The 21,120-nt window shown below is 34.2% G+C and overlaps 2 long non-coding RNA genes across 3 annotated transcripts; one reads left to right on the top strand and one right to left on the bottom strand.

Annotated features, from left to right (window-relative positions):
* Window positions 1–8,827: 8,827 nt before the first annotated feature.
* LOC133667212 (uncharacterized) lies at window positions 8,828–12,143 on the top strand. Its single transcript, XR_009832494.1, has 2 exons — window positions 8,828–11,083; window positions 11,218–12,143. It is a non-coding gene; the product is annotated as an uncharacterized LOC133667212 (long non-coding RNA).
* Window positions 12,144–12,902: 759 nt separating this feature from the next.
* On the bottom strand, window positions 12,903–17,246 carry LOC133667211 (uncharacterized). 2 transcript variants are annotated; one of them, XR_009832491.1, is made up of 2 exons: window positions 15,453–17,246; window positions 12,903–14,312 (listed from the first exon to the last, which is right to left on the bottom strand). It is a non-coding gene; the product is annotated as an uncharacterized LOC133667211 (long non-coding RNA). The 2 variants fall into 2 exon arrangements; XR_009832492.1 differs by lacking the exon at window positions 15,453–17,246 and adding an exon at window positions 14,584–14,998.
* Window positions 17,247–21,120: the final 3,874 nt, after the last annotated feature.

The following is a 21,120-nucleotide window of genomic DNA, read 5'->3' as shown; positions in this document are numbered from 1 at the left end:
GCTGAAATGATGACTGAATATACATGACTAAATAAACAACGTTATAACAGAGAATGAAACATAGAATAGAATTTTTTTTTTTTTTATATTTAAAAAAGGAGAAATATAAGTTTCATATTTAAAATTTTATTACTACATATATTATATAACTACCATAAAGTGAAGCAATTTCTTTATTATTGTCTATCCGATTTTCAATATTCCTAATTAAGTCTTTAAAAATAAGTTGTATTATAATGCGCAATAAAATTGCATAGAATGCAATTGAGTTATAGCCAAAGTATTACCTCACAATCGGTTGGTCGAGACTTGAAAAATGCAGGAAATTTGCACTTCCTCCATTAGGAAATTTTTTTTTAGCATAATGACATCCTGTTGTACGCATAATTAAAAAGTACGTATATCTCGATCCACAACACGAATTTAAACATTAGCAAAACTGGTTGTTATTGTTTTCTTTCATTGGTTACCTGATCTATTCGTAATTTGATTTAATGGAGTATTTAATTTGATTGACGGCCATTTTGATGCACGTGAAAAGGTAGAAAGAACGATAATTTGAATAAATAATAATAATAATACAATGATACGACATAGAAATCTCTATTTTATTTTGAATTCAAATTCTTATTTTCATATTTGGATATGAACTCGAATATTCTGCTTCAATCTTTTCGATCGAAGATTAATATTTTCTCACGATACGAAATAAATATTTATACACGTATTGTTATATCATAAGAAAAATGTTTGCATTTTAACGAGCTAACGCGTAAAAAACGTGTTAAGTGTTAACACGAAGATTATTTTTCCTAGTTTTTTTTTGCTACGTTTGCTCGAAAAGATCAGATATTACTTCGTTAAATATAAAAATGGAACAAAAATTTTATAATTTTCTTATAATTATATCAAAATTTTATTATTAATCATAATAAAAAATATTGTCGTACGATATTTCTATCATATATACGATTTTCTGGGAAAAATATAGAAATAATTGGAATCGCACAATTATCATTTGAAGAAGGTTACGTAAATGTTAGGATAGTTGAACCTTATATGTATGTGTGAGTTTCGTGACCTTCGAAGTTGGTGATTTTTTATTAGAAGATGAAACAAGAAGTGAAAAAATGTTTTAATATCATTAAAAATAAACCATAATACGCTTAGCTCGTAACAAAGAAAAAGAAAAAGAAATATTTGTCCAAGAGTTTAGAGAAAGAAAAAAATAAACATAATAATAGATAATATTCTGTTTACGATAGATATCCATTATGCAAATACGACGATACTTGTATTTCCATGTAAAAAAGATCTTAATCTTAAACTTGAAAGATCTAATCCTTAAAATCCTTATTTTACCAAAATAGATTATCGAAAAGTATTCGTAAGATAATTTGTATTTTTAAAAATTGAAAATTTTCAGCTGTTCTCTAACAAAGTGTGAGCAGTTTATCTAGAAAAATATAAATATAAAAATGTTTCGATTTATATTAATTAATTAACGCAGTGTATTTCCTTTCGGAGAGATCGAGAAAAAACAAGAAAAATACGATTTCATAGAATATTTGATTGATAAATCGAATATTATGCAAATCTGTGACGGATTTTTTCACCTTGTACCGCCATACCGCAGATTTATCGATCATTCATGTCTTAATTCCCTGTAGCAAACGACACGGTTCCTCAAATATCTGCCGGCATCTAGTCATATCTCGTTTCGCAACTTTCTGTCACGGTAAAAATCACGAACCACCTCGACGTCGTCGTCGTCGTCGTCATCGCCGGTGAACGAAAACGAAAGGGAAGAAAGGGGGGAAAACAGAGGAATGCAGTCCTCGACAGAGTTTATTACAAAGGTATGATATCGCGGCGAAACGAAACCATTGCTCTCGTTCGAGTTCCGTTTCGCTGCCAATCTTATCGGTTCTCGCACAAGGCTGGCCCAATCGGTCGATGAACACAGCCATCGATGCCTACTTACCGACCTTCTTCACTCTTAATTGTCATATTTTTTTTTTTTTTTTTTAATTTCCATTGCCCATTAAACTTGTTGGTTTGCTGTTTCTTGAAGTCTTGAATGAACGGGACAATATCATTAAAATATATATCTCATAGAAACTAATTTGTTTATAATTATAAACAGATCATATATAATCGTATAATTTTAGATTGAAACGTTCTCGATGCATTTTCATAAAAAGTATAAATCGATGGATAATCCGCTTATTTTTCCACACTCGATCACGCCATTGGGGAATATTATATTTTTAACATTCTTATTTGATGCAAAGTATTTTTATCAACGATATCTTTTTAATTGAATTGCAAATCAAGGAACATTAAACGATCGAGACAAGAATCTGAAATAAATATATTATTTATCTCGTTTAAAACATCTTTTTTTCTTTTTCCATTGCGCAATCTGATTTATTCTTTTAAAAAATGATTTCTGCTCCTGTACAATTATCGATAATAAAGTTATGAATATTTGAAGTTTCAAAATTATTTTTTTACGACGTTACTATATATATATTTTGGAGATTATAAAACAGAAACATTGGAATTATTTATCGTATCTTCCTATACAGGACCGAAAAATTTATCTTTTATATATACGATATAAATTTACAATCTGATTAGATTTATTGTTATTATTATTAACGAGTAAAAATCTTGAACAGATGATGAATCATACGGATAACATAGATGAGTGAATCAATTACAATATCGAACATACTGGTGGTAAAATCCTAAATTGATAATAGTTGATAAAATTATTGGTAATGACGTTGCCAATAACTTTTACGGATAAACTCGATTGTGAGATAAATAAGAAATGAACGATAAAATATCACAATTTTATTTATATCATAGTTGCACGCGCTTTGATGCATTCTTAACGAGTTATTATGTCAATGATTCGTAGCAATCAACGGGTTATCCTCGATCGTATCAAGTCCTTGTTCACCGTCCCTGACCGTTCCGGTCTCGTTGTTTCTCTCTTGGTGACGATTATGTGCAGGGTACAATTTAATTCGTGGTCTTATCGCGTATGATCGCGTAATTTTTTTTTTCCTTTCCACATCGATAATCGGTGCCTCATAAATATTCAGGAAAAAAATGCGCCAACAGTTAAAAGGAAAAATAACGTGGAAAACGATATATTATTTTTTCGGATTTGTAAAATTAACGCGCACTTATGGTTTCAGAGATTAAACCGGAAATATAATTTCCTTTTATTCCTTGTGATTTCTAAGAATAATAATCGTGCGACAAATTTTTATAGAAATTGTTCCTCTCGACTCGATATTTATTATTCTCGTGTAATATTTTATTTATTTCTTTTATAATAAGTTTTCATTTCAGTTATATCAACACTTTGCGAATATATTTGCGGATCTCTTTCCTTCTTTTCTTGGTACACGAGATGGATAAGATGATAAATGGACGATCGCAATTCATTCCACGAATATTATTGTCACGTTATTTCTTCGAATAATGCGAGATTGCATTGTTGCAATTACTAATAATAATAAATATAAAATAAGAAGAAAATATAGAATCAAGTTTTCTTAAAAGCTTGGCTCAAACAGTCATCGGAGAATACAGGATGACAATAAGAAATGGATTTCAAGGTAAATCTGCATTTATGCACGTTCGTTTCATCAACGAATGAAATTTTAAGCGTAACGCGATGGAACAACCGATCAAACTGTTCAAAAAATATTAAAATATCGAAGATATCGAGTAAAAAATAGAATTCCATTATAATCTTTTATTTACTTTCCAACGAAAAAAAGGGATCAATTTAATTTTTTATGCAGAAGAATTTAAACGAATAGCTGTTACGATTGAATGAAGAATAGCAATAATAATAATAAAAAAATAACAATTATCGAAGATCAAAGCGAAGAAGAATGAGAAATCTGAGAACGATAAATGGACGGAAGGGAATGGATCGAACGGATTGAGAGTCGGTTAAATGGACACGATCGATTCTCGGATCGCTAATGAGACGGCGTTTAGAGGTGGTCAGTTAATAGAAATCAAGCACGAATCTACCACGCTTTAATTCGTTGTACACTGGCGCACGGCCCGTCCTGTCGGCTACTGCGTCCACGTTCGCTGCAACCGGATGTGTAAAGCGCAGCAACTCGCGGAACGTGACTTGTCCGCGACATGTCACAAACTTCGTGAGCGCCGATCTAAACTACCTTTTCCTTCACGTTCTCCAAGTTGTCGTATAAGCTCACGGTGGAAACTAGCCCCGCGTAATTACGAATTCGTCTTCCAGTCTTGTTTTCTTTTTTTTTTTTCACGTAGCCTCCAACTACAGCTCGATGCAAAAGCGGTCGATTCGATGCAGGAATATAAAATTAAGTAGGAGATCGTAAGAGAGCGATGCGAAATATTTTCTTAATGGTAGAATATTTTGTAATTGCGAGAGGAATCAAAAGCTAACGCGATTACATTTGAGTCGAAGAGCGTGACTTTTATCGCGAGAATACATTGGATAAAAGTTCAAAGTCGTAAAATCATCGTATAAAATGAATTCGTTGGAATTTTACAAAAGTATGAAATATTTGACGAATTTAATTCGAACGTTCCTTATTAGTCATTTCCATGGTACGTCGCTTTAAATTGCATCAAAGGATTCTCCAAAGTTTACAATCCATTTAAAATTTGCTAAAATTATTGCTACGTGTTTAATATTTAACGCTGAGATGTTTTCCCTTCGTGTTTACGACAAGCGTATTTATCGTTGATAATTTAAGGATGGAGGCGTTGCACGTTAAGAGTTCCCATATTTTATCGATGCAACGTTTTACACAATCATCGCTTTCATACTTCGTTTTACGATTATCTCGAACGGAAAATGTTTCTAACGTTTGATAATTTTCCACTATGAAAATAACATTTTGGTCAACACGTTTTAGAGCTTGAAATGTCATGTAGTAGTCGACGTTTCGATATTTTACGCGTTATACACGTCGAAAGTTTATATATAGTATCGGTTTATATTGTAGTTTCCGATCATATAATTCGTATTTTATTCGTCTTCGAGTTTCGTGCCTGCCTTCTATTTCGCACTTTTACGCTTCTCCTCGGTATTCAGGTTGACTCTAAAAAGTATATTTTACAAATTGTACTTATTATTTGGTTAAACTATTGGAAATTTGATGTATGGGATAATTCTGGTAACTGGGACGAGCTATATTCAGTGATGAGTATTGAAATACTTCTGCTCGCGTGAAAGATGATTCCCTACTTAATACTCTCGAGAGACTTGACGAGCTCTAAATTTTGCTTTTTGATTCGTCTAACGATTCTTACGTAAGATGGGTGATTTATATGGAAGCGTCGCAAAATATTTCGATAAATTTAAAATTTTTTCGAAACCAAACCTTTATTGAATATTAAATTTTCGAATCTAAGAGGAATTTAATTTTAGGAAGCAACTAACTATGTATCTCGTCGCTTTCTTCTATTGGCAATATTTCAACATTTGCCAAATAGTTAAGCTCTTTGATTTATAATCCACTACTAAACCATTATAAACTCTCTTTCGAGAGTGATTCATTGCTCACGATTACCCAATTGAGATTGATTTTGCAACCTTATTATGCGATACCTATTTTTATCATTCCGAAACTTTTGATTTATATTAGTTGTTTGAAAATTTTTTACTACGAGTTGTTTGTAAAATACAAAAATTTAGAAATTTAGAAAAATTATACAATATTTTGGGAAAATAAATTTTTGATCGATGATACGTACTTAAGAATTATTCGAGTACGAGGATAACCTTATTATATACCTACTACGAGTTATTTATAAAATACAAAAATTTAGAAATTTAGAAAAATTATACAATATTTTGAGAAAAGGAATTTTTGATCGATGATACGTACTTAAGAATTATTCGAGTACGAGGATAATCTTATATACCTATATTTTACTACGAGTTGTTTATAAAATACAAAAATTTAGAAATTTAGAAAAATTATACAATATTTTGGGACGCATGGAAAAGAAATTTTTTATCGATGATACGTACTTAAGAATTATTCGAGTACGAGGATAACTTTATTATACGATATCTGTTTTTTACTACGAGTTGTTTATAAAATACAAAAATTTAGAAATTTAGAAAAATTATACAATATTTTGGGAAAAGAAATTTGTGATCGATGGTACATACGAATTATTCGAATAGAAGGATATTCTACTTCGGTCATCTAAGTTGAATGCTGTACAGAATTTTAAAGTTTTTGTTTTAACGGCAGTAGAAGAGCAAATGGTACAACACCGTTTTTTTTTCATCGTTTTGTGGCCAGTTAAAGGCTGAGTTTCGTGTCTTCGTAGCTCGCCTTTCTGATCATTTCAACAGGAGTCGCTTGTCGCAAGATTGTGAAAGTTAGTCGTAGTAAGCGCTTTTTATGCGGTGATAAAATACATAAATCTCACAATGTAGAGCGAGCGTAACGGTTACAGTAGCTACAATTTCATTCACGTAAGATTTGTGGTGTACGGTTATTCCCACTCGCAGCTATAGAGAAGTTCGGCCACGTAAAATGTACTCCGTGCGTGCCTCGCAGAGAAGTCTCCACTTGGCGGTGAGAAACGACAATGTATCGCTCCCCGATAAAAGACACTATATATTATTCGAGCGGCGACAGAATGGTAGGAGACAAATCAAATTGCGCCCTCTGTCCAACGCAAATAGCGACATCTTTTTTTAATTTCATTTCAAAATAACAGTTTAAATTGAATAGTACATCTCGAAAAGAGAGAGGAGGGGGAAAAAATGGTACAAAATTTTACTCGTATTTTAATTTCTAAAATCTTTTAACCCCCCCTTATGTCCTCCAATATTTACACAATTGCTTGAATCAAGCTTGAATCGAGATTTCTTCGGCTACACCTGCTACCTGCAGGATTTAAAAAAAAGCGACAACGCGACGACGAATTTATAAGCGCGGCGTGGGTTAATAACGCGATGCGACGCTAAAAAATATCGTCTCGCATTGTTACAATGTAATTAATCGACGTATTTACGATGTCGCGTCGCGTGATACGTTTCCAAATGTTTTTATACGCGTACTGTTCGTAAAAGTTTTCGCTCGTCTTCCGTGTACGTAATAAATTGAGCGAATCTTTATTGATGCTCCCACAGGCGGTGCACGCGACTTCCGGCAGAAAAAGTATGCGGAGGAAAGTAGGGCAGAAATAAAGAGATTTTTTCTTCTTCTTTTTTTTTTGGAGCAAGATAACTTTTTCTTTTTTTTCCTTTTTTTTTTTTTTTATTAATTTTAACGAAGAAAGGAAAGGGGGGAAAAAAATTCGAAAATAAATTTTATATTTCATACGCGATATAAAGAAATTCTCGGAGATAATGAATATCGTATATATATATATATATTTTTAGATTCAATTAACACTATTTCATTTAACTCCGTTAACTTTCATTTCGAATAATAATAAATAATAATAAATATGGAATTGAAAAGGTGTATATTTTTTTTATGTACTTTCTAGCGAATAATTCTAAAATTCTCTCGTCTTATCGTTCCGCCGATTCTTCTTTCTCGTCTCATCCGCGGACGAACGCATGTCCGGTCCGGGTTTGGAAGCTCGTCGAAGTTGGGGAAACGTTGGCGATCCCTCGGCGGGCCAACGATCGAAAGTTGGAGCGGCGTGGAGCCAGTTTTCCGGTGGCCACGTTTTCCTATCATTTCCCATGTGTCCTTCTCTCGTGCGTGCATCGACTCGGGGTCGTCGACCCGGCTCAGCCGGAGGCCGATTGTGGACATTCGAAAAGGCAGCGAGAGCGAGATTGGCGAAGGCGAGAGCCAACGGTGGAACAGAGATCTCTTTGTCGCTCTTCCACCGTTCTTTCCCCTCCTCGTCCAACCTTGCACGCTCCGCTCCTTCCATCTTCCCCGTGCCTGCGCGCGTGCGCGTGCGTGTGCGTGTTTAGCGCGTACGTCGTGTATACCTTGAAACATCATTCAGGGAGGCAACTAAAATTAGCGAGGGAGTATAGCGGCGTAAAGAAATTTGGCAACGGTGATCGAACGGATCTTTCGGATCGCCGTTTGCCCGTGTGAGAACCGTTTCGATTTACGATTTTTCTTTCTCTTTTTTTCCCTTATAATTGGATGGAGATTGAATATCGTCGATGAAATTTTATCGTTTGCGAGTTGTTTCTATTATCTTAATGATAGATGTTAAAATGCTATTAGTAATTTTAGTTAATTTCAATTGTACGATGATTTGAACGTAAAGAGGAAGAAAAAAAGAAAAATTCATTCAAAAATTTTGATACCACCGAAGAATTTATCTTTTCTCTTAGGATTCGAATTATGGATTCGATCGTATTTACATATAACGTTTTAAAATTAATTGATCCAAGTTTTACATAATCCGTGGAGCTTTCGAACGAAACGAAGCAATTTCAACAAAGGCGATTATAGAACGATGCGAATAGTTATTAAATTTTGCACGGGCTAGAATATATTGTAAGCCATCTTTGGAATAACCAACGTTACTGTTGAAAAATATCGCGCCGCTCACTCGTTACGTCTTTCAATATTGATTGCTTCCTGCATTTTTTTACATCTGAATATTTCCTCCCTATTAAGTAACGTGCATCGCGCAATCAAATAATCTCGAGTAGTTTTCCCGTGGATTTATTACAATTTGTTACTTTAGTATTTCACCATGAGAATAATTTTAACGTAAATTATCGTATCGAAATTCTTTCTCTCTCTCTCTCTCTTTCTGCTTTTTCAAATCTTTCAAAATTAATATAACATATAATTAAATCGCGTGTATGCGCACGTTTAATAAAATATTCCTCTGGAAAATAATAAATGAAATTTACGTAAAATTTGTTCTCTCTAATCTTTGATTTCCAAATTATACGTATATATATATAAAACTAAGATTCGAATTTGCAAATAAACGATACTGTAAGTACATATTTCTTACAATGAATATAAACGATGAATCTAAAAGACAGATATTTTCTATATTATAATTTAATACAACATCATTTGCATTTGAAGCATTACCGCGATCATGATGTACAAACATTGCAGCAAAATCTTCCGATAGACAATTCAGATAAATTTATAACTCGTAATATGATTTCATAGCACGATAGTAAGATAACGAGTGGAAATCCTAGCCATTAATTTCTACATTTTGACAAGATATTTAATCGTTTATAACCGATGATATATCGTGCAATCGATATCGTATGATAAATAACAGATAAGTTGAAATCGATCGACTTCATTTTTTGCGAATCTTTCAATTTCAATATAAAAACACGATTGGCGTTCAATTGGTTTAGAGATTAAACGGTACGATTTACCGTTTTCTCTCGTTTCTAGTTGCGGAACGACAGAGATTCGACTTCGGTCGGAATCTTGTCGGTTGGCTAATATTTTGGTTAGAAAACGGCCCGTGAAAAAATAAGCATCCGCTTGTATTCGCGTTGCCAAAAGAGAGAAAGAGAGTTTCTCTACTCATCTCGTGTTCTACGGAGTCGGTTTGAATTCTCTGCGGTTTCGCCTCCGCCGCTTTGCCTCTTTATCACCACTGTGTCAGAGGCCATTAACCTCTTCCACTCGGTTTCTTCTTCTTCTCGCGCTGCCTCCGCCGCCTCCCGCCTCTCGCCTCCCGCCGACTATCCTCGTCCCACCTAGACTTTGTTACTCTTTCTTTCCCGATCGAGAGATCGCTACTATGGCGCTTATCTCGCGTTTCTCCCCTCGTGCATCCCGCGATTCCTGGTCTGCCGCCGTGGTTACTTGGTCGCTTGGTTACTTGGTTACTCGGTTACCAAGGTGGCGAGGAAAAAGGACCCCGGTCCCCTCTGTGCGCGGATTTCTGCGAAACTAAACGGCTAACGTCACCTTTTCGCCCACCGCGTCTCTCTCCCTCTCTCCCTCTCTCTCTTTTTCCCTTTGCTTTCTGCGCTTTTGTTCACTCCCCTCTGTTTCGACCATCAAACGAACGCTCGCTCGTTAATACTTCGGGGCTCGGAGCTCGGTTTAGTACCTAGAGATGCCTCCACTTTGACTTGCGTTTTCCATATTCTTTAAATAATCCGTCGTTTGAAAATTCTTTCCTTCTCTTCGAGCTTGCGAACCTTCGAAAACATCGTTGTTTCGACCACCTTGCGATCTAAATCTATCTCGAATCCCTCGTTGTCTCGTTCCATTCGAGAAATATTAAATAATTAGAGTAGTATCTGTAATCTTGTTTTTATACAAGCTTAATAAAATATTCCTGTCTGATAGTTTAAACACTTTTTCGAAAAAATACATTTTCCAAAAAATACATAACTTTGAAATTATCCGTGAAGAAAAAATACAACGTGTTACTTAAAACGAAACAAATTGTATTCGTACAATCTTTTCCCAACGCTTGATTCGAATTACACTCGAGTATCTCCGTGTCAATATGCTCGTCATGCCACACGAAAAATAAAGTATCGAAACGTGTCTTCGGAGGCGTTCGAAACGTTTCATTATTTCGAACAGCACATGTTTCTTCTTTTTTTTTCTTCTCCAGTAGAAATACCGCTCGTGATAACTTTTCAAATCGATCGATAATTTGGCCGTGAAAAGCAGACGAGTTTTTTACACGAATCGATCGCGATCGTGCTGTATTCATCATCAATCGGGAAAATTCATAGGATTTGCCTAGAATAAGAGAGTCGAGTTTTACGTGTTTTTCCAAAAAAAGGGAATTCGATGTCAGTTATTCAGAGAAATTACAATTTTGTGCGCAGAATATCGTAACTGTGTTATAATAATTATAATTTGACGACGAAAATGAATCGAGAGAAATATCTTGCGTATATACGTTGATAAGTTTCATACGAAGATGATCTTTCTTTTGTTTGCATGATCTCATTCAATATTTCAAATAATCAATCCGATAATATTGACATTATTACGAAAAAAAAAAAAAAAGAAAAAAGAAAAATCATTCGACAGACTATGACATCGTTCCTTAACGATAGATAATTATCGTCTCTTCTCTGAGGTTGAACGAGTGACGAGTAAGTTGAGAGTTCAAGAATGAAAAGTGGCGAATGCGTGTGCGTGTGTGTGTACAGATGAAGGGTATCTCGATTGCAATGAGTTGCAATTGAGAGTTGTGCGATTTTACATTAAAACGAATGATGTTGCGAAGGTTCGATCGTAATGGAGGAAAGTCGAGGCACGAGGGATAAATTTATGAACTGGCCGAGACGTTGGGACAAGTGGCTGAAACTTGGACGCATGGCAAGCCTATTCATAGGGGAACATGTTTCCACCGATGAGATGAAGTCCAAGTGTTTCTTTCCTCCTTACTTCGTGTCAGTGTCTCTCAAAACGTTTAACGAAATTAAAATTTATGTAGCTCGCCCAGCGATTTCCGTTTGTAGGAGAATTATCTGATTTTAACGAATTGAATTTTTTTTAATTTCTTGGATTTTGACATTTTTCGTATCAGAAGTGTGATTTTGTTTATGATATGTGTATATTATACAATAATTTAATGATTTTAGGATTGTGAAGGCAATAAAATGTCAGAGGATTAGATATGCTTTTATAATAATATTTATTACATTGAAAAATATTATCTTAATTCAACATTTGAATTTTATTCGTATGATATTTCAACTTGGAATAAATTTATCGGATTTATCGATTAGAATCGAATAACTTAATACTCTTGTTAATGAAAAATAAAAATGTTTGAGAAATACTGATTTATGCGATCCAAAGAGAAAACGTTAATGAAAAACTCGTACATCATCGTGGATCGACTTCAACTTGTCTCCTTTCGACTTTTTGTTAGTCACATAATTTTAAAGATAAGAGAATCGGACAATATCTTTTTTTTTTTTAAATTTTATCACATTGCGTGAATCGAACAGAACTAGAACTTTTATATTATCTTTCTCATTTCTCATTTAAAAGATCGTAACAGGAATAATTAAGAGCAAGGTAAACTGAAATTGAAACGAATATCATATTTTGATTTGATGATCATTTTTCAAACTTGTTAAACTCCGGTATAATTAACTTTTAAGGATTAATAAAATTATCGATAAAAAATAATACATTTCACGTTGTTCAAATTATTTTTATTTCTCCTATTCTATTCGCGATATATGTTTCGTACGTACTTCTTTCTCCTCTTTTTAAAGAAAAAATTTTTTCACATTTTCTCTATCTAATCAAAATTAATTCAAATGTTATTTTTAAAATATAAAGACAGATTACGATTACGTTTCAATCATTTAATTAATGTAATTATATCGAGAAAAGAAATGAACAAATTTAATTTATTATATCTTATCGATTTATTCTTTCTCTTGAAACGTCAATATCAGTAACAATTTCAAAAAGTATTCAAGATGATAAGAGATTTAAAAAAATCCTATGTATAATCTTAATTTTCAAAAACAATTAACTATTAATAATTTATTTCATAGTTATTCGAGAGAAAATATCGTAATCAGTTAGTAAGCAGGAACTAATTAGCAAGTTCGAGAAAAATAAGCGTAGCATGGAGAGAACAAGCGACAGGTACAAGAAAATTCGCGACAGTTTAATGGGAATACCAGGGGAATTTACGATCCCGTCCTAGTCAATTTCGATTAGCTTTCTAACTAGCGCAAAAAATAATATTATCTTTCGATTTTTCAGGGTCGAGTCAGAGCTAATTTCTCGTAATTTCCCTTGTTCCGTGAAAAGATGTCAAAATAGCCTAGAAATTCCTTCAATTTCCATCGTGTTATACTGCCCTCTTTAGTCAAACTGCTCGTCTAACTGGTACATTCTAGAAAATCGTCGTGAGAAAAGTGAGATTTTGTTCTTTTCATTCCGTCATGATTGAATCGATCGATGTCAAAATCATTTATTTCTCAACAATTTCTGTAATTTTTTGAAATACAATAAATAAACAAACGTATTATTAAGACGGAAATTAATCGAAATTTAAATATGACATTTTAATCAAATTCTTAACATCGAATAACAAATTTGATTAATCTTGGTAATTTAATTTCAAAGCTTTGACGTTAGTTACATTCATCGTAACGATAAAGCAAGGAAAAGAAAATAATAAATATCATTATTATTCTACATGATACTATACACGAAGATGATACGTTATATCCGTCTTACTTTTAATCACAGAATCTCCTAATTCTAATTTGTATTGTAATTTCATAAATTAAGCGATCCTCTACGTATTTATCAGGAATAAAATCAATTTGTAAAAATATAAATTAAGGAAATTAATAATAAGCACAAAGACGAGTGGTATCTGCTTACTTATTTATACCGGATCGATCGAGGTGTTCGATCCTCGGTCTCGGTCGATCGCTTTTTATTATTACCTACCTTACGCGTTGGCGAGGCAAACACGTCGTTTCACGACGTTGCAGTCACATGTGAGTAAACACGAGGAGCAAACGATTGGGCGTACGGTCCTCCGGGTATAAACGATGAAAAAGAGGCATGGCAGAAGGGGGCGAATTGCTTGTTTCAATAATACGGCATGCGAGCAACGAGTGATTTGTGTTTGAATGAAAATTACGACGAGACATTCGATACCTTCACAGATGCCCATGCAAATGATACAGTGATGGACATCTGCCGACGTCCACCACGTTGTACCGTGCTATCCGTATTTTTTTCTCTGATTTTCCGTGGAGAAATTCTTTTCTTATTTTTTCTCCTTTTTTTTCCCTTCTTTTCCTTTTCACGTTGGATCTTTCGCGTCGAGAAATCGCATTCGATTTGTCACGATACGTGGAAAAGTTGTTCTCGACAATAGTTATTTATTTTACGACGAATGATATTCGAAACGTGTGTTGAATTTGCTTATCCGATTTTGATTTATGAAAATTAAAAATTGTCAACAGTTACATAATTACGCGAAATAAAATAAAAATTGTACAACGATTGATTTTTATTTTGTCTCTAATATTTCTCCAGCCTCGTTCCTTCTTGTTGAGTGAATTTTATTCTCTCGAGAACGAAGTGTAGTCCAGTGATAGAGAGATTTTAATGGGCGATAAGCCGACATATTTAATCGGCTCTTTTAAACACTCGTTGCTCTTGGAATTTATGGTTTTCGTGATTGCGCGGATACCGCGAATATTAAGTTTCCAACGACACGGAAGATGTATCTTCTGATTTCCTTCTTCTCGGGTAAAGCTTAAATGTTGATGCAACTATGTTTTTTCTCCGCCCAAGAATTCTTTGGATTATGTTTCAAACGAAACGAATCTGTGAAATAAGAAAAATAAAATGTAATAAAGAAAAATAACTAGAACTTTAAAACACGTTATTATTCCACTTTTTGATTATTTGATTGTGCGTTTCCCTATGGTTTTCACGTTACTCAATAACTTGTAATTTTAATGTAAATCCTCTGTTTGTAATTCAAATAAGAAGCATTAATTTAGAGAAAGAGGACTTTTTTCCTTTTCTCATTTTATTTGTCTCGTACAATTTCACTTAAAGAATAATAGAATATGATTGAATTGATTCAACATACGTTATGAATGTATAAAGAGGTTCTGAAATTACGATACGATATCGAAAAGAAGATTTCTGACTTAAAAATGAGTTGAAAGTATAAGAGGTTTATTAATATATTCGTTGAATATCTTTGGAAAATCGATTCTAGAGATTAAAACAAAGAAAAAAATTTATTTGTTAAGCTATGAGCAATTTAATTTGCATTAGATAAAGCGAGATGGCGCACCACATCTCGCCACGCCGCATAGCGGCGATACGGCGAAGCCGCTCTGTCTCCGTTACGTTATTGCCGTCTCTTTTTATCTCTGTCTCGCTTTATCTCAAATGCAAATTCGGATTGCTCGTAATTTAATAAACGTACATCAATCGAAATTTTTATATATACAATTTTTATGTTGCATTTCTTTTTTTTTTCGCCTCAAGATCAAGAATCCAATTATAATACTTGATTTTTTAAAATTTAAATCAAGGATCGTGATAATAAAATTAAGAAATTTTTACGAAATACGAAGTTGGTCGTCACTCGTGACTCGAAAACGAATAAGATTATTTTTTTAAGGATTGGAGAAAGCAAAATAATGAGTTCGGATACATATTAACTTATTTGCATTAAAAAGAAATTTACGTCAAAGAGGATGACAAATCGGGTAAAAGGATAATATCACATTATGTCATCGTACGAGTAGGATGACAAAAGATTCGATATATCATAAATTGCAACCTTTTTTTTTTTCGACATATGCGACGAGAAAATGTCATCTTTCTCAAATATACAAATTTCACGTTACATATCACTTATACGTATAATTAAAATATATTTAAAATTTAAAAAAAAGTAAAATTATGTGAGTTTGCTATCTGACCGTAGAAATTAATTACACTTACCTTGTTTTTTAAATATTAGAACATTAATCACGCTCAAATTTTATAAATTTTATAATTTTTCTTATATTTAAATTTTTCAAAAAAACGTATAAATTTGCCCGATCCAATCCAATTGGTTTTCTTTATTTCATATGGAAAAATGAGCGTCGTTACCAATTGTCGCGTCGTTGTTCCTTCGAATTAGCGATTACAGAAATGTTTAGAACAGGGATAATGATGCGACACCTTGGGTGACAACAAAAACGCATCCATATCCATGGGAAAGAAAAATCTCGGCGGTGTGCGAGCTACGACCCATGTGCGCCATCGGGCGAACTGGTTGCGCGAAGTTTTTTGGTCGGCACGAAAAATAGATAAAAATGCGCAAATAAACGCTGGTCGTGGCTCAGGGACAACCGGTTGCCATCTTGCTTTCTTATATAAGTCCCTCCTTGGTCTTAAAGACGTTCCATCCCCGTGCACTCGCTAACATTTGACTTGCCTTCGCCTTTGCCTCCCTCCACCATTTCCTCTTTCTCTCTTTTCACCGTTTTCCTACCTTCTCTATCCTCTTCGTCCATCCTGCTTTTCCGCTTTCTCTTTCTCTTCCTCGCCTCACGTGCAATCGTCTATAGTTAATAATTTTTCCCTCTTGCCTCGTCTTTTCCTCTCTCCCCCTCTCTTTCGCCTTTCCTCCTTCCTTCTCTCTTCTTTGCCCTTCTTCGCATCGCTTCTCTCCATCGAACAGCATATGGCACTTACTCGCGCGATTTCTTTCTTTGCTTCGGTTTGTGTACGATGAACTTTGATGTTTAGATAATTTTAAAATCTTTTTTTTTTCCTCTCTCTCTACGGAGATTCTCTTTTATCATTGTTGATCGGTTAAAAATTATACCTGAAGACTTACTTGAAAAACAATATTATTTATGACTCAATATAAGTAGCTATAAAAGTTTCACAAAAATAAATTTCCTGTTTCTCGTCATTATTCATTTTTTCTAACAATAAGCATGTTAGAAAATATTCATTATCTATTCATAATAAATTATATCGCTGTTCATAATCCACTTTTTCTCTTTTTCGTTTACAAATATATTTTCCACAATTCTTTCACCTCACCTTTTCGTTCCTTTCTTTCTTTTTCCTTTTTTTCTTTTTTTCTTTCTTTTTCTTTTTTTTTTTTTTTTTTGGAATATAAAATATATATCGAATAAATTTCTTTTCTCCTCTACCCGTCTCTCTTCCACCTATTGCTTACGAAATACACTTCGAATAATTTTTCTTCTCCAACGTCCATTTCTTTTTCTCCTGCCTTCTTTTCTTCTTGTAATTCTTTCTTCTGGTAGGAACGAACGATTTCTCTTTCTTTCAAGAACGTTTCTATTTTTCTCCTCCGATTCGCCTCAAAGCATATAATGCATAACTGCCATCTCTCTTCTATTTCCTTTTATTTCGTCTCTTATTCTCTTCGTTATTTTTATCTCTTTTACTACTATAACGTATTCTCTTTTCCCCTTCTCATTTCTTCTATCTTCGACTTCTTTCATTTCCCATCTTTTTATAATAATTTTATTTTAAGAACGATTTTAACGACGATATTAATAAATAATATATTTATCGATAAATAATCATAAAAATATTGGATTATTTTACTTTTCACAATCGAAAAAAATAATCAAACAAATAACGGAAATAAAAAGATTCAACTCTTATTCTCTCCGTTATTTTCGTCTCTCTTTTCCTACCACAATGTATTCTATCCTCCTCTTTCCATCAACGATTTTCTCTGTTCCTTTATCTTCGACCTCTTCCACCTCTTCCTTCTCGTTGCCTTCTCTTTCATCTCGTTTCTTCTCTCTCTGTTTCTCTCGTCTCCACGCCACTGGATCTCAACTCGGTTACATTTTCAAACATACTTGTCCCATCTAACTTCTCGTTTTCGTTTTTTCTCTCTTTACCCTTTACTGGTCCGCCTTTACTATCCTTCTTCGTTTCTTCGTTTTTTTTCCGGTATCGAGATACGTAATCGTCGTTGCTTCGAGAGTTAAACGCGAGCTGAAGACGATAGATAGATAAAAATTTTAAAATAATATTTGACGACTAATTATAATTTGACATAACATTTGAAATTTCCATAAATTATTGGAGGTTAGTTAAATTAATTTAACTTTTAACGGTTTAGTCGATTCGCTTATTTTTTGTTCGACAGTATGAAATATTTTTATGAAATAATTTATATATTTTATCATACGATTTAAAAAGTTCGAGACGTTACAGTTAGACAAAGGATAATGACACGAGACAGTTCTATTAATCTTTCATTCGTTCTTATCTAAAATTTAAAAGAAAGAATGATAATTTGGAAGTGATATATAGGGATCGTTAAAAATTTTCGATAACAATTTCGAACGAGAAAAAATTGATCTAATGGATAAAAATAATAAAATAATGATCTATTGGTCAGGAAGAAGATGATATTTTTATCGAAGTTAATTTTAATAGATAGTCGGATCGACGTGAAGATCACTGGCAAGAACGGCGGCGACGACGAAGTTAGGATAAGCAAGATAAGGAGATTAAGGAAGGGTGAACGAACGCGTGATACAATAAAACGTGTCTTGACGTTTGCATCATTTGATCACACTTGCACGAGAGACATTTTCCGAGACGTATTGCGAGTTTCGTCACGTTTGCGCCAAATTACGAAACCGATAGTTTTAAGAATTGCAACGATAGATCGTGGTGATCAATTTACATTTACCATTGCAATAGTAATAAAAAGAATATAAATCTATGAATTTCAGCGTTTATTCACAATGAATAAATTTGAAATTTATCTATTTTCATGGTGTATCGTTAATTATTTATCGGCATCGAAACGAAGAAAGACAAGGCGACGTTGCAAATAATTTTAAAGAAGATTGTTGAATAAGAAGAAGTTGAAGTAAAAAAATTTTTACACTTTCTAAAAGACATATACACTGGGTTCACGAAAGTATTTAAACACTTTCTTATTTCTCAACGAATTGTTAACGAATAATTTTTTGCTTTTAATGAAACTTTGAGAGTATATAGAGCATAACACGTTATATATACATGCACCGGTTATAATTTCTTATTCCAAGCTACAATACGTTTTCGTTTCTTTAAATATAATTTAACCCTGTTATATCTGTTTATCGTAAAAAAGTTCCCAGGCAAAATTGGATTAAAAACACGAAACTTTGGAACTCGATTTCATCTGTTCAAAGAATCTGTTTTTTTTCGACGAAAAAAAAAAAATTATTCGATGAACGTAACCTATTATGCTCTACATAATACGTAGAAACTTTCATTAAAAAAGAATTTTTCACTTCCGAGGTTCAAATTCAGAGTCATTTCCACCTGTTCGCAAAACAGCAAGTTTATTCGTATTATCTAAAGCAAAAAGGATGATTTCATGGATAAATTTATCTTATGACATCCCCTACCCTTCTCTTCGCCCTTCGCGCATCTTCCCCGTACGAGGTTAAACGAGATACGAGGTGAAATTTATCCGTTCCACTCGCTAGATCCCGTATCACCGCTCGCCACCAACTCGTAACGCAAGAAATTCCTCGATCCAAGCGTTTCCGTGGATCCACCGTGTTCCGAAGCCAGCCCAGGACTCGTTTCTGCGCACGGGCCCCCTCCACGCGGAACCCTACCTGCTATGCAGGGGGCTGATCCGATATTTTTCATCGCTCTAGGTTACGGGGTAAGTTACCGTGGTTGGCAACACTTGACTCCTTGGTGCAAGGTTACGGTAGATGGATTCTTTCTCTCTCTCTCTCTTTCATCGCTCCTCGCATGGAAAATATTAGCGATGGGAGCAAGTTCAACGTACACCTACGAATCGGATGCAAGAGAAACATGTTATGGAACGTGTACATTTGACATATTTATAAAAAGTTAAAAGATACTTACAAGCTTATAAGAAAATTATAAGTGGCCAAAAGAAAGAAAGGAAGAAAGAAAAACGAATTAATTTTGAAATTCTTCCTTTCGTTCGTAAATGATACGACTTTGATATTCTTCTGATTCATGCGAGATCGAATTTAGATAATTTCTTACTCGAAAATAATTTCCTTCGTGCGCTTGGTTGGTCAATTAGTTATCGGCGTATATTTGCGACGTATTTGATCCCATCGCTAGAAAATATACTCATAAACTGTTGGGGTGTACACGTGTACGCGCGAGCCACGTCGAATTACACCCACGTGTGCTTTACGTGCGCGCACACGCTGTCACCGGACAAAGAACCGGGTGCAACGCGCGAAAGAGTGGGACAGGGTGCGAACGGGTCGAACAGAGAGGAGGAGTCCGCTCGAAGAGGATGAAAGCGAGTTGTAAAAGGAGCATCGAGTCCGGAGAGTTTTGTCGAGGGAACGACGACTCGAGGAAGGACGAAAAGGTTTAGATGCGGATGCTGGCCGAGCGAGGAAGATGGATTGATAAGTTGTGGGAAAGGAAAAGGGAACTGGATAAAGAGAGTCGATTCTGGGGATCCGAGGGATGAGCGAGAAAGAAGTAAAAAGGGAGATAATGGAAGAAGTAGAATGAAAAGAGGAGGATGTGTGTGTGTGCGAGAGAGAGAGAGAAAGGGAGGGAGAGCAAAAAGAAAAAGTCAAAGGGTAAATGAGCTGGGTGGCTGGAGAGAGGCAGAGAATGGGATCGTGAAAAGGAGGAGAATAGAAAGGGAAAGGGTGAGCGAGAAGAAGAAGGTAATAAGAAAGGAATAGAGAAAAAGAGAATGAGGAATGTTGTGTTGACTCCGTGCGTCTCCGTATTTGTGTATGTATGTAATCCAAATTTTTTCTGCACATGTATAACGTATTCGTAGACCCAGAATTATCTCAACGAAGAAAGAGAAGGAGGAACGAGTGACAAAAACTTATCAAAATATCGAGATGAACGATAGAAGACGAAACAAAATGAAATAAAATAAAGGGAATAAGGAAATAAAAGGAAAAAATTGGCAACACGAGAAAACAGAAAACGAAGTGTAGAGAATAAGAGAGGACAGAAAAAGAGGAGAGAGAGAGAGAGAGAGAGAGAGAGAGAGAGAAGAAAGCGTGGAGCGAGGAAGCAAAGCTTCTGCGCAGCAAAAGCATACGTGGAAGTTAAACATACGGGAGACACTTGTCGGTGAAAAATGTGAATTTATCAGCAGTGCTCGGAGTCGAGAAAAACGTTTTCGTTTCTGACACTGGAATGGCTGATTTCTTACGCGTCTCTTAAAAATGTCTCACACTTTTCCATTAGAACTTTAACCCTTCAACGAACTATTTAAGCGATTTGACGACACGTGTGAAAGGATTTAAGTCGTATGGATTATAAACAATATTACTCCTTGTATAACTTGCATCACTAGGAAATTTACCAGACGCTTCATGCTCTTAAACGAAATGTTGAAAGTCCAAGTTTCGTGATGAAATCAAGAGGAAAGTTCAAGATTAAAATGATTCTGCTAATATATCTTTTTTTATTAATTGTTTTAATTTATCATAATTGAATAAATTATAAACGACTTTATAAATCAATATTGCGATCAATATTGGTTTTAGTTTAATATCAAAATAAAATAAAATGATGAACTTGATTTATAAAATTTTATGTTTTATATTCCTAATTAATATTTCATGAAGATACTTCTAATCTTTTTTTAACG

The sequence above is a fragment of the Apis cerana genome, linkage group LG13 (genome assembly GCF_029169275.1).
Source record: "Apis cerana isolate GH-2021 linkage group LG13, AcerK_1.0, whole genome shotgun sequence".
In the NCBI taxonomy this organism is placed as follows: Eukaryota; Metazoa; Arthropoda; class Insecta; order Hymenoptera; family Apidae; genus Apis; species Apis cerana.
This window is presented reverse-complemented; position numbering and strand designations above follow the sequence as displayed.